Raw genomic sequence first — 18,702 nt, 5'->3', positions numbered from 1 at the left:
GGGGATTCACTACTCTAAGTGAATATGTGCCGTAGCGAGCATAGGGCCCCGAGCTGTAGTGGTGCTATTTCTCTTTTAGTTTTCTGCACCGCTGCCTACTCTTTTACTATTCTTTGCATCTGTCAAAACAACTCTTCGACTATCAGTCTATCTAGACAGTAGATAAACAATAACCGGATATGACTATTTTACCTAAATGTGATTTCGGAAATTACCGTTTGGACTTACTGTATCTTTATCAGCATTCATTCGTAGTTTAAACGAAATTTTACCTGTTTATCTTCGTGACAACATTACGTCATATGTTGACGATATTCTTATTGCTAAACATTCTTGGAGTGAGCACAACAAAATTTTGGATTCATTGTTACGTATCTTTGCAAGAGTTGGCATTACTGTGAACTTGGAAAAATCTGAATTTGGTCGTTCTCTGGTGAAATTTCTCGGTAACATTATTTCTACAGAAGGTATTCTTCCTGATTCAGAAAAATTAGACGCTGTTCGTAACTATGCTGTTCCTACCACAAAACGTGATGTTCGTAGTTTCCTTGGTGTCTGTAATTTTCTTAGACGCTTTGTTAGATTGGACAATTTGGCCACACCTTGTTTTTGCGATCTATCTGGAAGATTCATTTTAAACGAAAATCGGTCGACAACTCTGTTTGGTTAGTTTGTATTCCTGATGAGTGGGTCAATAAATTGATTTGGTATACGCATTTCAGTTATGCACACTTTGGTCCCAGAAAATGCTTTCATAAATTACGAGAAAATTGTTACTTCAGTAATATGGAAAAACGTATTCGATCCGTTCTTGCCAAATGCAAATTATGTCAAAAGGCTAAGCCGCCAACAGTTTCTCACAGAGCACCGTTGTTTCCTATCATTCCAGCGAAATTAAAGGAGATGGCTGCAGTCGATTTGTTCGGTCCAGTGGTTCGTTCTACTAATGGTTTTGCGTACATTTTCGTAGCAGTGGAGTTGACATCAAAATATGTGTGTTTTACACCTTTACGCAAAGCAACAGCTCGTTCAGTATCTAATGCTTTCATTAACCATTTTCTTAAAGAGGTTGGTCATGTTGATAAGGTTATATCAGATAATGGATCACAGTTTCGTTCTAAAATTTGGCTTCGTACTCTACGGCGTCGTAAAATTAAACCAATCTTCATTTCACTTTTGCACCCTCAATCTAACGCTTCAGAGAGATGGATGAAGGAAATCAATAAATTGTGTCGTCTTTATTGTCATCAGAATCACAGAACTTGGGATCAGTATCTTCATATTTTTCAAAACATTCTGAATGAACTTCCTAATGATTCAACTTCTTTACCGCCTTTACTGATATTAAAAAACAAAGCACCGACAAATCGCATTTCTGAAATCGTTCCTTTTCCGCCTACACGGAAACTACGGCATTCTGAAGTTGTGAACATGGCTCTGCAAAATATTGCATCTGCGGCTGCTAGAAGAGAGAAATCAGCTAAGCGTCCTGGTCGTTCAAAAATCTTGTCAGTTGGTCAGAAGGTGTTAATTAAGTCCCACCGTTTGTCTCACAAAGGAAAAGGCTTGTGTCGCAAATTTTTTCTGCTTTATAACGGTCCATATAGAATTCGTAAAATTATTCATGATAACACCGTCGAAGTAGAAACTCTTAAATCTCGACGCTCTAAAGGAATACATCATATATCTAACGTAAAAATTTTTGTGGAATGACATACTTTTGAGAAACCAACAGCTAGATGTAAACATGCGGAGAGTACAAGGATACCACGCTGTGTTTTGGCGGCGGCATATACTCAAAGCAACAGTCAAGTCTGCGCGCCGCACAAAGCAGTCGTTGACCGCAACAATTGCTTCCTACGTCACGCGCCTGCAGCTGATCGAGAGCTCAGTGCGAATGCACTGACAGCCGTAAACAAATACACAGTTTAATTTCTCCGATTAAATTCAGTATAAAGCTATAGTGACTTGATGAATTATGTTATTAACATTCAGTATTTTTCAGGATACGGTTCTATAAAATATTTAAGAACTTCAGGTAAATTCTGTGTGTCTCCGACCTTAAGAGGACTTGCTATCGAGAAATTTTCAGGAAGAATGTAATTTCGAAGAAGAAACTAATAAACTAAAAAGGGTAATTATTAATTGAGTTCATTTTTCAGGTAACATATTTCCACTTAGGTACGTACTTCAGACGTAATTTGCTGCTCGCGATTACGTGATTCATACTTTGTGCTAATTTCATGTTCTATGAATTTACGTGTGAAGCGACGTGCTTGCGTACGTTAACTGATTTTGACATTGATTATTAATGAACTGGGTTGTAACTTGTGTATATTATGCATCGCTTGGCTGCTATGCTTTTTCACTGATGTCATATTTTTTAATTATGTGCATTCTGTGCTTATTTATTTAAATTATAATTGTAACCTGATTAATTGTGCTGACTGTGTTTATGTATGTAAGTTATACTTTGTGATTTATCTGCTTGCGCCTTCATGTTTACTTATTAAGATGACATATGAACATTTATTTGCTTATGCTGATATGATGCTAATGACCTGTTTGCTGCTATGCGTATGGATTGCATATTTATACACTCCTGGAAATGGAAAAAAGAACACATTGACACCGGTGTGTCAGACCCACCATACTTGCTCCGGACACTGCGAGAGGGCTGTACAAGCAATGATCACACGCGCGGCACAGCGGACACACCAGGAACCGCGGTGTTGGCCGTCGAATGGCGCTAGCTGCGCAGCATTTGTGCACCGCCGCCGTCAGTGTCACCCAGTTTGCCGTGGCATACGGAGCTCCATCGCAGTCTTTAACACTGGTAGCATGACGCGACAGCGTGGCCGTGAACCGTATGTGCAGTTGACGGACTTTGAGCGAGGGCGTATAGTGGGCATGCGGGAGGCCGGGTGGACGTACCGCCGAATTGCTCAACACGTGGGGCGTGAGGTCTCCACAGTACATCGATGTTGTCGCCAGTGGTCGGCGGAAGGTGCACGTGGCCGTCGACCTGGGACCGGACCGCAGCGACGCACGTATGCACGCCAAGACCGTAGGATCCTACGCAGTGCCGTAGGGGACCGCACCGCCACTTCCCAGCAAATTAGGGACACTGTTGCTCCTGGGGTATCGGCGAGGACCATTCGCAACCGTCTCCATGAAGCTGGGCTACGGTCCCGCACACCGTTAGGCCGTCTTCCGCTCACGCCCCAACATCGTGCAGCCCGCCTCCAGTGGTGTCGCGACAGGCGTGAATGGAGGGACGAATGGAGACGTGTCGTCATCAGCGATGAGAGTCGCTTCTGCCTTGGTGCCAATGATGGTCGTATGCGTGTTTGGCGCCGTGCAGGTGAGCGCCACAATCAGGACTGCATACGACCGAGGCACACAGGGCCAACACCCGGCATCATGGTGTGGGGAGCGATCTCCTACACTGGCCGTACACCACTGGTGATCGTCGAGGGGACACTGAATAGTGCACGGTACATCCAAACCGTCATCGAACCCATCGTTCTACCATTCCTAGACCGGCAAGGGAACTTGCTGTTCCAACAGGACAATGCACGTCCGCATGTATCCCGTGCCACCCAACGTGCTCTAGAAGGTGTAAGTCAACTACCCTGGCCAGCAAGATCTCCGGATCTGTCCCCCATTGAGCATGTTTGGGACTGGATGAAGCGTCGTCTCACGCGGTCTGCACGTCCAGCACGAACGCTGGTCCTACTGAGGCGCCAGGTGGAAATGGCATGGCAAGCCGTTCCACAGGATTGCATCCAGCATCTCTACGATCGTCTCCATGGGAGAATAGCAGCCTGCATTGCTGCGAAAGGTGGATATACACTGTACTAGTGCCGACATTGTGCACGCTCTGTTGCCTGTGTCTATGTGCCTGTGGTTCTGTCAGTGTGATCATGTGATGTATCTGACCCCAGGAATGTGTGAATAAAGTTTCCCCTTCCTGGGACAATGAATTGACGGTGTTCTTATTTCAATTTCCAGGAGTGTACATTTCTGTTTGTTGTCACAACTACTCTTTAATTTGGTATATAGCAATGCTGATGTACAGTGTACGAACATAGAGTTTAGGTTACAGTATAGTGTTAATTATAGATTGTTTGCTTGGCAGAGCCTCGTTGTAAGAATTGTGCTGCATCCACTTGTTGACATTCTGTTCTCTACTGGTATATTTACTCGCTATTGCTTGTTTTGCTTACGCTAAGTGCCTTATATTTTTAAGATAAGAAAATGAACTGCTATAATTCGACGAACGACATTAGTACAAGAAACTTCATAGAAGTCACATGAGCTGAGGTTTTATGGAAGCTGTATAACTTTATGCTAATAGGAAGGAAGCTAACGACATGACATACCATTACTAGGTTTAGACCATTAACAATTATTACACTGCATTCTTCGTGAGCAATTGAAATAGGAAGTGACACTTGACACAAAAAATACTCCACATGTTTGCTTCTGCCATAATTCTTGAAGTGGTGTACACACTGTGAAATATTATGATCATTCACATTCCGTTACCGTACTTAGTTACTGAGAGTTATTCGAACTAAGTCTGTTAGAGGTCATGTATGCATTTCTTTTGTTTATAATTCATAATGAGTAGAAGATTTGGGTCAGACGGATTACACAGAGGTTGTGTGTTGACAATGGGTCTTCAGATTGTATGGGAGGATGAACTGAAGTTTGCACTAGGATTTTATCTGTACTTGTTCGAAGAGACTGACTAGAGGAAAGAGTTGTTATGGAAGTGAAATGGTATTGGCAGTAAGGTTTATATGTATCGACGTATTGAAGAGGTATTATTGAGGTATTATTGAGATTGTATGAAGTTGATGATTATTGGAGTTTTTGTGGACAAGAGGTAAGGTAAATGCTATTAATGATAAGGTTTATATGTATCGACGTAAGAGGTATTATTGAAGTATTGAGATTATGTGATGCTGATGATTATTGGAGTTTTGGTGTATAAGAAGTAAAGTAAGTGAGGAGCATATTTTTTTTTTGTTGGTCTTATGGAACAAGGAGGATGAACATAGCAGACTAGAACACTAAAGTAGAAGGAAGATAGTCTATACACACTTTGTTAAATCACTAAGCAGTATATACTTTTTTTTGAAGAGAGGAAGTATTTGCATATCTTGGCTCACTGACAGTTGTTCAACAACAGTACATTTGATCTGGGTTGGCAAACAATGGTCTTGACATGATGACTATGATGTTGACTTAACTATTATTGACTGTTATACATTGCTGCCACTACTACTTGATACACATGATGAACATCAGATTTTGACAGAATTGCATTTACACAGTCAGCACTATTCAATTACACAGTAGTACTTAATGTGGATGAAAGATCAGTGAGTGTGTTTTGTGTGTTTTCCTTTCCTAACCCTACCCACCTATCTCCTAAATATTATTTTATTTGTTTGTTGTGGCTTGCACTGACTCCCATAAACATTATAGGTTTACTTATATTTGAGTATTTGTAATAGTTAATATGACAATTATCTGACATCATTTGTGTGTTTATTAGAATTTGTATGTTTAGTGTAAAAGCATTTGTATGTGCATTCAAACTATTGTTCATGCCTGAACTGTCTGATTAGTGATGGTAAATATTATGAACTGTTACCTGCACTTTTTCAACATAATGTGTGACACTTAGGAATGATTAATTTCTGCTGATGAACTGTATGATCAGTGATAGTGAATATTATGGACTGTTACTTGCACTTTTTCTACATGATTGGTGCCACTAGGACATGTTTAATTTCTGCTGATGAACTGTCTGATTAGTGATAGTGAATATTATGGACTGTTACTTGCACTTTTTCTACATGATTGGTGCCACTAGGACATGTTTAATTTCTGCTGATGAACTGTGTGATCAGTGATAGTGAATATCATGGACTGCTCTCTAGACCTGCTCATCATTGCTAGGTGCAACTGATGGACTACTTGTATGGAAATAATGTCACTTGTTGCTGTCTGCACCTACTCAACATTGCTGGGTGCCACTAATGGAACTGCTTCTACTGAAATGAAGTCACTTGTTGGTGTCTGCACCTGCTCAACATTACTGGGTGCACAGATGAAGCTACTTCTATGGAAATGATGTCACTTGCCGGTGTCTGCACCTACTCAACATTGCTGGGTGCCACTGTTAGAACTGTTTCTACTGAAATGATGTCACTTGTTGGTGTCTGCACCTGCTCTCAATATTGCTGGGTGCAACTGATGGACTGTTTCTGCTGAAATGATGTCACTTGTTGGTGTTTGCACCTGTTGACCATTGCTGGGCTGGAATTATCAATTATTTGTTTTTTTTTTTTGAACAATTAAAAGTATTTTATGTGAACATTTGTATAAACTGATTTTTTGTGCATTGTGCAAACTATTATGTAAAGCCACATGTATGAAAAGAATTTGTATTGCCTACTGTATTTTATATATTAGGTTATTGAAAGGTCAGTGCAAAGCCAAAATTTTAACTAATTATGTGATATTTAGGTATTAATATTATCTTTTATTTTTGTCTGTATTTTTGTGGACGAATTTGGTGGTATTTTCACCACCAATGCTGGCAAAAATACCATCAAATTCTGGCCTGTGGAGGAGGGGCATATGAAAGGTGGCTACACTGAGCCACTGCGCCAGAGATTGCGCCAAAGAGTATTATTCTGCCGCCTCCACAGTGCTTGGAGAGAACTCGTAGAAGTCAGTGCTTGTCGAGAGCTCGTAGTAGTCAGTGCCTGTTAAGAGCTCGTAGTAGTCAGTGCCTGTTAAGAACTCGTAGCAGTCAGTACTTGTTAAGAACTCGTAGCAGAGAGTGTTTGTAGGCAGTGCTTGCTGAGATGTGATATTGGAGAGTTCTGGTTGAGATGTGATAGTAGAGAGACGGTGTGAGATATAATGTAAGGATTAGAGTGATTTTCATCAATATAAATGAGGTAACTAACTCCGTTTCTTTTTATTTCAGTGTCCTAAATAATGCGTCATTACAGGTTCAGTCAACAAAGCATCTGGCGTGTGTTCTTGTATTAGAGTTTAGTTCTGCTTTCCTTACGCAATTATAGTATTTGTAATTTTCTTTTATCACGTCAGTAAAATTGGTATTTAAAAATTCTTGTCTTGTTGGAGAAGAACCGTGCCAGATGTGTACGTTGAGTCACACTCCCACATACAGAACAGTTACACTTGTGCTTTGGTTTAGTATGTTTTATAGTTGCTGGGGACTTAATTAATTAACTGTGTTTACGAAAATTTTCTTTCATTGTTTGTTGTTGTTCTTTGCAGTCAGATAGCGTAATAATACTAGTCAGGGCCAACCGATTACGAGACACAGCGTAATCGAACATACAGCTACTAAAAACTAAAAGTATTTTCAATCATATTTAATTAAGCCCCCATGCAAGTTCTGTAATAAATTTCATTAGGTACTGGGAGGTGAAGAAGCTTGCACAGTATAGAGTAGCATGGAGAGCTGCACCAAACCAGTCTCTGGACTGAAGACCACAACAACAACAACAATAAATTTCAACTAGTAATAGCGAATAATCCGTTCGAGAATCACAAGAAAAAGAGGTGTACTTGGAAAACGACTGGTTATATGGGAACATTTCAGTCAGGTTACGTCATGGTCAGACAAAGATTCCGAAATCGGATACTGGATTGTAAGGCGTACCCGGAGCAGATGCAGATCACAATGTAGCAGTGATGAAGAGAAGAATGAAGTTTAAGAGAGTAGTCCGGAAGACTCAATAGTCAAAGAAATGGGATACGGAAATCCTACGGAATGACGGGAACGTTTGAATTTCTCTAAGGCTACACATAGAGCAATAAGGACTAGCCCAGTAGGCAGTACAGTTGAAAAGGAATGGATATCTCTAAAAAGAGCATTCGCAGAACTTGAAAAGAAAATCATATGTACAAAGAATTTAACTGCGAAGAAGCCATGGGTAACAGAAGAAATACTTCAGTTGATCGATGAAAGGAAGAAGTATAAAAAAGTTGAAGGAAATTCAGGAATACAGAAATACAAGTCGCTGAGGAATGAAGTAAATAGAAAGTACAGCGCAGCTAAGACGAAATGGCTGCATGAAAAATTTGAAGAAATCGAAAAAGAAATTACTGTCAGAAGGACTGACTCAGCATATAGGAAAGCAAAACAACCTTCGGTGAAATTAAAAGCAAGTGTGGTAACATTAATAGTGCAGAATGAGATTTTCACTGTGCAGCGGAGTGTGCGCTAATATGAAACATCATGGCAGATTAAAACTGTGTGGCGGACCGAGAATCAGACTTGGGACCTTTGCCTTTCGCGGGCAAGTGCTCTCCCCCAGGCTGTGGCTAAGCCATGTCTGCGCAATATGCTTTCTTTCAGGAGTGCTAGTTCTGCAAGGTTCGCAGGAGAGCTTCTGTAAAGTTTGGAAGGTAGGCGACGAGATACTGGCAGAGGTAAAGTTGTGAGGATGGGGCGTTAGTCGTGCTTGGGTAGCTCAGATGGTAGAGCACTTGCCCGCCAAAGGCAAAGGTCCCGAGTTCGACTCTCGGTCCTGCACACAGTTTTAATCTGCCAGGAAGTTTCATTAATAGTGCAACTGGGATTCCACTGTTAAATGCAGAGGAGAGAGCGTATATGTGGGAAGAGTACACTGAAGGCCTCTATGAGGTGGAGGATTTGTTTGATGTGATAGAAGAAGAAACAGGAGTCGATTTGGAGGAGATAGGGGATCCACTATTCGAATCAGAATTTGAGAGAGCTTTGGAGGACTTAAGAACAAATAAGGCAGAAGGAATAGATAACATTTCATCAGAATTTCTAGTCGTTGGGGTAAGTTGCAACAAAACGACTAGACACTTTGGTTGTAGAATGTATGAGTCTGGTGACGTAGCGTCAGACTTTCGGAAAAATATCATCCAGACAATTCCAAAGACTGCAATAGCTGACAAGTGCGAGAATTATCGCACAATCAATTTAACAGCTCATGCATCCAAGCTGCTGACAAAAATCATATACAGAAGAATGGAAAAGTAAATTCAGGGTGTGTTAGAATACGATCAGTTTGGTTTTAAGAAAGGGAAAGATAGCAGAGAGGCAACTCTGACTTTGAGGTTGATAAAGGAAGCAAGACTAAAGAAAAATGAAGACACGTTCATATGATTTGTCGACCTGAAAAAGCGTTCCACAATGTAAAATGGTACCAGATGTTGGAAATCCCGAAAAAAATAGTGGTAAGCTACAGGGTGAGACGGGTGATATACAATATGTACAAGAGCCAAGAGGGAGTAATGAGAGTGGACGACCAAGAACGAAGTATTCGTATTAAAAAGGGTGTAAGACAGGGATGAAGTCTTTCGCCTCTATTTCTTAATCTGTACATCAAAGAAGTGCTGGTGGAAATAAAAGAAATGTTTAGGAATGGAATTAAAATTCAAGATGAAAGGGTATGAATAATAATATTCGCTGATGGCATTGCTATTCTGAGTGAAAATGAAGGAGAATTACCTGATCTGCTGAGTGGAATGAACAATCTAATGAGTACAGAATATGGATTGGGAATGAATCGAAGAAAGGCGAAAGTAAAGAGAAGTAGCAGAAATGATAACAAAAACCAGAAACTTAACATCAGGATTGGGGGTCACGAAGTGTGAGCTGGGCTATTGGATGGAAAGATGGGACCGACGGACAAAGTTAAGTTACAAATCAAGATTTGATACATATATTGAAGAACAACTTTAAGATACAGAAGATTTACAATAACTTGATATATGGCTCCTTAGAGCTTTTCAGCAAAACACATTGAACTTGAGCTCAAGCAACGGGTTAAACTAGATCAAACACATTGACTGCTGTAACAACAAGCTTCGTAAGCAATATAACTCAGCTCATTCAGAATTTAAAAACAACTTTGTAAATGTCAAAATATCATTCTTAACAACTAAAATACAACCTAATGGTAGTAAAGGCAATAATTAAACAAAAATTCAAATAAATAACGAAGCTGACAGTTATATTTATATTGTATGTGTAGAAACTTCCATGGTTCTATGTTTGGATCCAGACAGTCTTGCTCAGTGTTGGCTGGTATTAACATCCACCTTGTTCCATTGCACATGCTGACTGGTTACATCTTCTTTTGGGTAAACAATCACTTCATATCTGGACACCTAGAGTACAAAAAGATTAAGCAATACAAAACTGCTCACAGGAACTTTTCAGTATTAGACACAAGATACAGTAACATGTTAACAACATTTATTTCAATGAATTTTAAAGAAATGACTGACCCTGAAAAATTCCGTCTATTACACGGAAGGTAAACTTCATTCCCTGTGGTATGTAACTTGATTACTAACAACTAACTAAAGCCAGAAGTTCCAACAGTTTCCAGCCGGCTGAAACAGTACAGGCACTGCAACTAAACGAGAACAGAATTCGCAAAACATCAGCGTACAGGATCTGATCGAAGTGTTACCCCCATAGGCACATGCTGTTCACATAACTTGCGGGTCACACATGTCAGAAATTACAGCTACAACTTCACACTCAACACCAGCGACCCAAACGTTCTCAAACTCCCGACTGGACATGGGGCTGCCTCCTCCGTCAACTACCACAGAACTTGAATCAAGGGGAACAGCCTCAACGTGTCTCAGAGCCATGAGATACTACAGTCTCCATCAGAGGGAGCATACACCATGTCGGCCCAGCCAGCCATAGAACCACAATGGTGCCAACCTCGTTACACAAAACAAAATAGTGACACACATGCCACAAGTTCATAACAAATAAATTATGGTCATCTGCCCACAATTATACAGGGTGATTCAAAAATGCATGTAAATATTTCAAGGGTGTATTTGTGAGGTAAATATAAGACAAAAATGTTCTATACAATTTTTTCCATACTTGGCTTATTACAGAGTTATGAACAAAACAGGATAATACATTCAATACAACGTAAGGTATTTAATTCCCAGAGTTCACAGTTTAATTACAGTGCATTTGGACTAACAACGCAAACTGATAAATAAACGTGACGTAACAAACTGAAACAATTCCTCGCGAACACTGTATTAATTTAGGTCCTGTTGATTGAACTACAGCAATGCACAATAACTAAGGAAAATTGAAGCATTTTACAGACTGTACTGTACTGTACTGTATTTGCACAAATCTTAATGCAATGCATGTTCAAAATGCTGTCCCTGAACTTGCAGACAGACCCGTGCTCGTCGCATCAATGATCTCTGCACATTACACAGTCCGTTCAACTCTCCACGAATAATTTCACAACCACCTTCAATTCTTTGTTGTAGCACTTCTCTGTTCGGTACTGCAGAAGAATACACCAATGTCTTTAGTCGGCCCCATAAATAAAAGTCTAAAGGGTTCAGGTCAGGTGATCTGGCTGGCCAAGCAATTGGTGCTCCGCGACCTATCCATCGATGTGGATACGCAGAATTGAGGTACGCCCTTACGTTGCGGCTGTAATGGGCGGGAGCACCATCGTGCATAAACCACATGGTGGCTCGTGTTGCAAGAGGGACATCCTGTAACAATCCAGGCAATTCTCCCTCCAAAAATTCGCAGTACGCGTGCCCATTCAGCCTTGGAGGCAGAACATGAGGTCCGAGTAAGTAATTCCCCACAATACCACACCAAATGTTTATGGAGAATTGATGTTGATATCCACGCACAATTCTCGCGCCAGGATTCTCGACAGCCCACTGGTGCATATTACGCGAATTGATTACACCCGCACGAGTAAATATGGCCTCATCTGTGAATAATATCCGCCGAATGAACATTGGATCATTCAAATGACGCTCTTGTAACCACTGGCAGAATTGCTGACGGCGAGGATAGTCTTCAGGTGTCAATTCGTGCACTTTTTGCAGGTGAAATGGATGCAACTGTTGTCTCCGAAGAGCCGCCATACAGTAGATTGTGGAAGTCGTACAGCTGCACTAATTTGTCTCGTACTGATAGATGGATCTTGGTCTACCAGGTCCAAAACATGTTCCTCGACGTTCACTGCATGCTCAAGTGGTCGACCTGAATGTGGCCCAGGACGAATGCCAAACTCCCGCATACGTCTGTCCACAGATACAAACGTCTGATGACTTGGTAACCGTCTTCCTGGAAACAGCTCACTGTACCTTCGTCTTGCTGCAAGTGCATTTCCATCTGCTGCACCATACACAAGGTGCATATCAGCATACTCACTGTTTGAGTACATCATGTGCACGAAACCTTTAGCCTTCCGACGATGAATGAACGACAGGACGTACTTTTCCGTTACCAACAACATCAGCGCCATCTTCCGTACAGTAGGAGTAAACATCACGTGCAAACAAAAACAAACACTATTCATGCAGTTTCGAATCAACTGTTGGGAGATACGTATGTGAATTACGTACCAGAATATGGCATCCTGCTGCTTGCACTGCCGTCGTTTTGATACGGACATGACTTTCGTATTTAACGATAACTCTGGAATTAAACGTTTATGGAAAAACATTTATAGAACATTTTTGTCTTATATTTACCTCACAAATACACCCTTAAAATATTTACATGCATTTTTGAATCACCCTGTATAATCATTTTGAAAACTTCCAGTGTCCCTAGTAGAGATGAGCAGTTCGCACCTGAATTAATTCAAATCTTTCTAAAGATCTTTCTAAAGAGTGGAAGATGGATAATTCAGAAAAAAATGAATGGTCGCTCATCTGGTTTCAAAATGCGTCTCTGGTGCCTGGAGTTAGCGGGCTGAGAATTCTGTGCTAGGCTGCTGCAGCGGCGCCCCACCCCTATATCCATAAGAAACCGTTTCCCAAGCTACAAAAAACGTGTCATTGACCATATGCAGATGCGGATTTCCCTAACTTATTAGTAAAATCCATTGAAACAGAAAATAATGAAAATTCTTTTTTTCAAATTTATTGGCTGTTGCGTAGTACCCACTCAGCTATCTCAATAATAATAATAATTAGCACGATATGAAAGTAAGCACAACACAACACTCAGTCTCCAAGTAGAGAAAAAAACATCTGTGGCCCCTTGGCTTGACATACCACCACAATGACCGCACAGTTACCGAGGAACACAGGACCAAGGCACTTAGTAGCACGTATTCAATGGGAAAACACTTCCAGCATCATGTTTCTGCTCTTGATTTCAAAAGAATATCTCAAATTTCAGAAACACAAAAAACGCTTACATACTTTTGATTGAGTTGTTACTTCTTATTTTTTGACTAAGCGTCGCACTCGGAATGTGTTGCCAGCTATTATAGGAGCATCTATCTTCAGCCACTGTGCGGTTGGAGCATCTCGCTAAGCGATCCAGGCAACACTTCCTCACACCACCTCTGGCTCTCCACCACTCTCACCGATCAGACCTTCTAACTAGCTCACTACTCCCCACCATTCTCGGGGATTGAATATGAAAAGGTTTCCGACATGATTATGGCCGCACGACGGGGATTTACAGACTCTATCGCGGAATTGTAGTCTTAGCTAGACGCATGAGACATTCTATTGCAGAAATCATTGTTGTTGTTGTGGTCTTCAGTCCAGAGACTGGTTTGATGCAGCTCTCCGTGCTACTCTATCCTGTGCAAGCTTCTTCATCTCCCAATACCTACTGCAACCTACATCCTTCTGAATCTGCTTAGTGTATACATCTCTTGGTCTCCTTCTGCGATTTTTACTCTCCTCGCTGCTCTCCAATACTAAATCGTTAGGAAATTCAATATTTCGACATCCACAGTGTAAAGAGTGTGTTGACAATACCAAATTTCAGGCATTTTCTCTCATCACAGACAACGCCGAGGCTGGCGGCGTTTGATCAGAGTAATCAGTACTAACAGACAAGTAAACTGCAGTGATCAATGTGGGACGTACAACGAACGTATCCGTTAGGAGATCGCGGCGAAATTTGGTGTTAGTGGGCTATGGCAGCAGACAACGACGCGACTGCGTTTGCTAACAGTACGATATCGTTGCAGCGCCTCTCCTGGCCTGGTGGCTACATCAGTTGGACTGTAGACGAGTGGAAAAACTTAGCCTGGTCAGATAAGTCTCGATTTCAGTTGGTAAGATCTGATGGTAGGATTAGAGAATGGCGCAGACCCCACGAAGCCCTGGATCTAAGTTATCAACAAGGCACTGTGCATGGTGTTAATGGCTCCATAATGGGATGGGCTGTGTTCACATGGAATGAACTGGGTCATCTGGTCCAACTGAACCGATCATTGAATGGAAATGGTTATGTTCGGCTACTTGGAGACCAATTGTAGCCATTCACGTGCTTTACCCCAAACAAATATGAAATTTTTATGAATGACAGTGTGCCAAGTCACCAGGCCACAGATGTCTGTGACTGGTTTGAAGAACATTCTGCACCACTGGAGCGAATGATTTGGCCACTCAGATCGCCTGAAATGAATCCTTTCTAATTTTTATGTGACATAATCGAGAGATGAGTTCGTGCACAAAATCCTGCACCGGTAATGCTTTCGTAATTATGGATGGCCACAGAGGTAGTATGACTCAGTATTTCTGCAGGGGACTTACAACGACTTGTTGAGCCCATGCCACGTCATATTGCTGCACTACGCCGAGCGAATGGAGATCCAACACGATATTAGCAGGTGTACTATGACTTTTGTCACCTCGTGTATGTCACTGATTAACGTAATAAATACTACCTCAGCAAAATGGTTGTTTTATGGGAGTACCAATGACAGAATCACTAAATTAACGAAAAAATAATTTAAATGTGTAGATGCATAATTCTTCTACGTTTAAATAGTTAACGTATAATACCGTCAATTTTTACTACTAAGCGGCTGAGCAGTTACCTAGTGCCTGTTTCAGGTTGCCTACGTGTTAGCTTCCAGGGGCAACGAAAATCTGATTTCATATAGTCCAGTTAATGACCGACTTAAAAATTGGAGATGCTATCGTAGTATACCCATTAAAAGGTACAATCTTACATTAAAGATTTAACGCAATAAGTCAAACATTAAAGTTAGAAACTTTGTATGTTTTTCACACGGAACCGTTAAGCACAGCGCGCAAATTACCCAGTTCATCCAGCATTTGAAAATGAGAGCACTTTGCGGCAATCAAGAAGTTTTACACATAATTTCAGACCTTTTCAAAACTTCCTCACCCTGACACACAAACTAATGACAAGGAACAAAGTTCATTTCTTATTTCATTTTCTTTGTAGATGCAGTGAAACACCAGCATGAGGCATCATATTTTAACTTATTATTTCTTTACCATTATTACTACCTGCAGGTCATTTTGCAGACAATATCCACGTCTATCACTGATTGTATCTGCAAAATTACGTAATAGTACGTAATACAGGTGATACAGTACAAAAAGAAGATTCGGCGCGATTTTACTGGATTATGGGCAACACTCTTCGGCTGTTTTATGGAGTAAAGGAAGCTGTTTTATATATGGGAGTTCTTTGCAGCATTGTTTGTGGGGGAGGGGGGAGGGGAGTGGGAATTGCTGGTTTTGACTGATTCATTATATTTTTGTGGAAACAAGTCACAAACTAAGTTCCCCAACAAGAAAACGAGGTTACCGTATAAGAACTGGTGCAATACTAATCCTATATGTTGTTTAACATTTGTGGTAGCGGTAAGTTTAACGTAAGTTTTTTTTTCACTGAAGAGTAAGAGAGGGACGAATGAGAGACAATTTGTGGCACTTAGCTGTGAACTACGATGAATTTCGATATTTTAATATGACAAGGGAAAATTGGAAATCTGGAAATTTGTGGTAATGTCTGATGAGACCAAACTGCTGAGGTCATCGGTCCCTAAGCTTACACACTACTTAATCTAACTTAAACCAACTTACGCTAAGGACGGCACACACACCCATGCCCGAGGGAGGACTCGAACCACCGACGGGGGAAGTCGCGCGGACCGTGACAAGACGTCCTAGACCGCGCGGCTGTGGCAAGGGGAATCAGCGCGTAACTGCTTGGTGTATGATGTACTTCGATGTGTAATTTTAGTAGTAATAGGTAGAATCGGTTCGTTTTGTAAGTTTTCCAATACCGTACTGAGTTATATGAGAGATGAGTCTATACTGGTTGGGGGTAAGTCGTGTAGTATGAGCTCGGAGAGGCAACGCCCTACCTGCAGATTAGTTGCATATCATTCATTTCCTAAAAGCGTTTAAAATTTTTCTTGCGACTCTTGTAAAATTCTTGTGTGAGTTCATGAGCATACAAACGTTTCCCTTAGTAAATTATGTGGAAAATACCTCTGATCTGCAGAACGGTCTTGAAGACTAATAAATTCCTGAATGAGTTCGCGATTCATCTGTCACTACATTTACAGCTTTGAAGCCAAGTGAAACAAACAGTTTATTGTTGTTGTCTGTAGCTATACCGTGTTGAGGACGTTTATTATCCGTCAGCCATATCGTGCGTATAATCCAATTTGTAGGGAACGACAGAACAGTAATCGGTGGATGTAACGGTTGTGTGGTAACTCCTAGACGCCAAGCTCTTTTCCAGTAACGAGTGTTGTGTTTTGTATTAAACCGTCACAGTATGATTCGCGAGTTCTCTTCATGGTCTTGATCTAGGAGTACCAATCTCCTCCTTTGACAACCTCCAGAACTCTGCTTCATACCTCGCTGGACTTAGTGATGCAATCAAGCGTGATACGCATTCTGAAACGTCTGATACTAATGGGAATCGATAATTTCCGTAATAAATACAGACGTTCGTATAAAAATATTTTCCCTAAAATTCATTATTTCATTCATAACTATTTATATTTTACGTAATTATGATAATTTTAAAGCATCAACATTAAAATCTGTATATTTAATTTTTACTAAGTTTTGGTAAATTATGTATCAGTTAATCGAAACAGTGTCTTTGACATGAATGTAATTCATCTAAACCTATATGCCTCAAATGTAATCGTTGTACTACTTCTTGTTGGGGCTTGGCGTCAAGTTGGGCTGTGTGTAATGGCGTTGAGTCACTTTTTGTGATGCTGTAGGAAACAAAGATATTTAGTTCAAATTTGTAGCTAATGGAAGCCAACTAATGTTGAATTCTGTCAATGTGACATTCGTAAACCTGGAATAATACATATTTTTGGCACAATCCAGACTTGGAGACCCAAGCCCTACCCTAAAAAGAAGGCAATGAGGCCAATTTCAAGACAATCAGCTAAGTCGCATATTACGTTGTAGAAAAGTGAACATGCCCGTCGGTGGCATTTTCTTCAGAAAAATGACAGATATCTATTCAGAGGACAAGTCAATGTATAGCCGTTATTGAAAACGCGTCATCAGCTTGCAATTAGCGCAGTTAACCACGTGGTACTGCACTAGAACGTAGTTTTTGAATTAACTTCCGGTTTTCAATCTTTTTGGTACATCGGTTTTCTGAGGAGGGGCCAACTGAAGGTTTGGGGGAATATGAATAAGTTTAAAAAATGTAATAAAATTTAATTTTACGCAGCATAAAGTTAAAATATAAAAAAATATGAAATTATAGTGAAATATTTAAAAATATGCAATGATAAAATGAAATAAAACAACGCTGCCAACACAATTCGTGAACATTTTCACTTTTCACTTGATATAAGCGAAGGAAATGAATATGTAATTACATAAAAATTCGATATCTGATGTTGACACTTCGCCTTGTACTGACTTGAATCAACTGTGTTTTTTCTAAGGTTAAGTATTTTCTCAATTTTTATTTACTAATCCCTCTTTTGTTACAGCTGTATTCGGATTGTTTGTGATGATCATACGCTTTACGTATTAGATGAGGTCAACCTAACATATTAACTGCAGCTATAGACAATGAAGATCCGTAGATATAATGAACCTCAGGTTTACGGTGCCTTGTGCAATCAGAGTATGTAAAAATATGTAATTACAGTGAAATACCTGTAAATACGATGCGATAAAATAAAATAAAACAACGCTGACAAGTCATGAATATTTACGCTTTTCATGTGCTATGAGAGAAGGAAAATAATTTGTAATTACATAAAATACGGGATCTAACAATGACAATCGCCTTATGCATAACGGGACAAACTTCGTTTTTTTTAAAGTAACTACTTTTCTCAGTATTTTATTTACTGACCATTCTGTTGTTGCAGCTCTGTTCAGATTGAGTATGATGATCGTACTTTTTCCGTATCAGATGAAGTGAACGTGACAGGCAAACTGCAGCTGCAGAGATATATACAATGAAGCAAATGCTGATGGTGCCATACGCAGTCAGTGTGCCAAGCCGCCAAAGAAGTTCAGAGTAAGAAACTTGTAGCAATAAAACTGTTCGCCTTTGGCCACAGCGCTGGAAGAAAGATTAAAGTTATAGTTTTGTCAACGATGGAGTTATGTGTTTCACACAAAAGGCTCGGTATGGATGGGGAAGGAATTCGAACATGCTCTTTTGAAAGAATATTCCCACCATATTCCGTTTTTAGCGATTTACAGGTATTTGGACCACAAGCGTATTTGAAGGCCGCCCTCTGGAATACTAGTCTAATATCTTATCACAATGCTTTCTGCTCTATGTGAGCAATGCTCTTACAGACTGAGCCATCCACTCATGGCTCACGAACAGCGTTCACAGTTTCGAGT

The sequence above is a fragment of the Schistocerca americana genome, chromosome 1, assembly GCF_021461395.2.
Source record: "Schistocerca americana isolate TAMUIC-IGC-003095 chromosome 1, iqSchAmer2.1, whole genome shotgun sequence".
Lineage (NCBI taxonomy): Eukaryota > Metazoa > Arthropoda > Insecta > Orthoptera > Acrididae > Schistocerca > Schistocerca americana.
The sequence above is the reverse complement of the archived record's forward strand: the minus strand, read 5'-3'. Positions refer to the sequence as shown.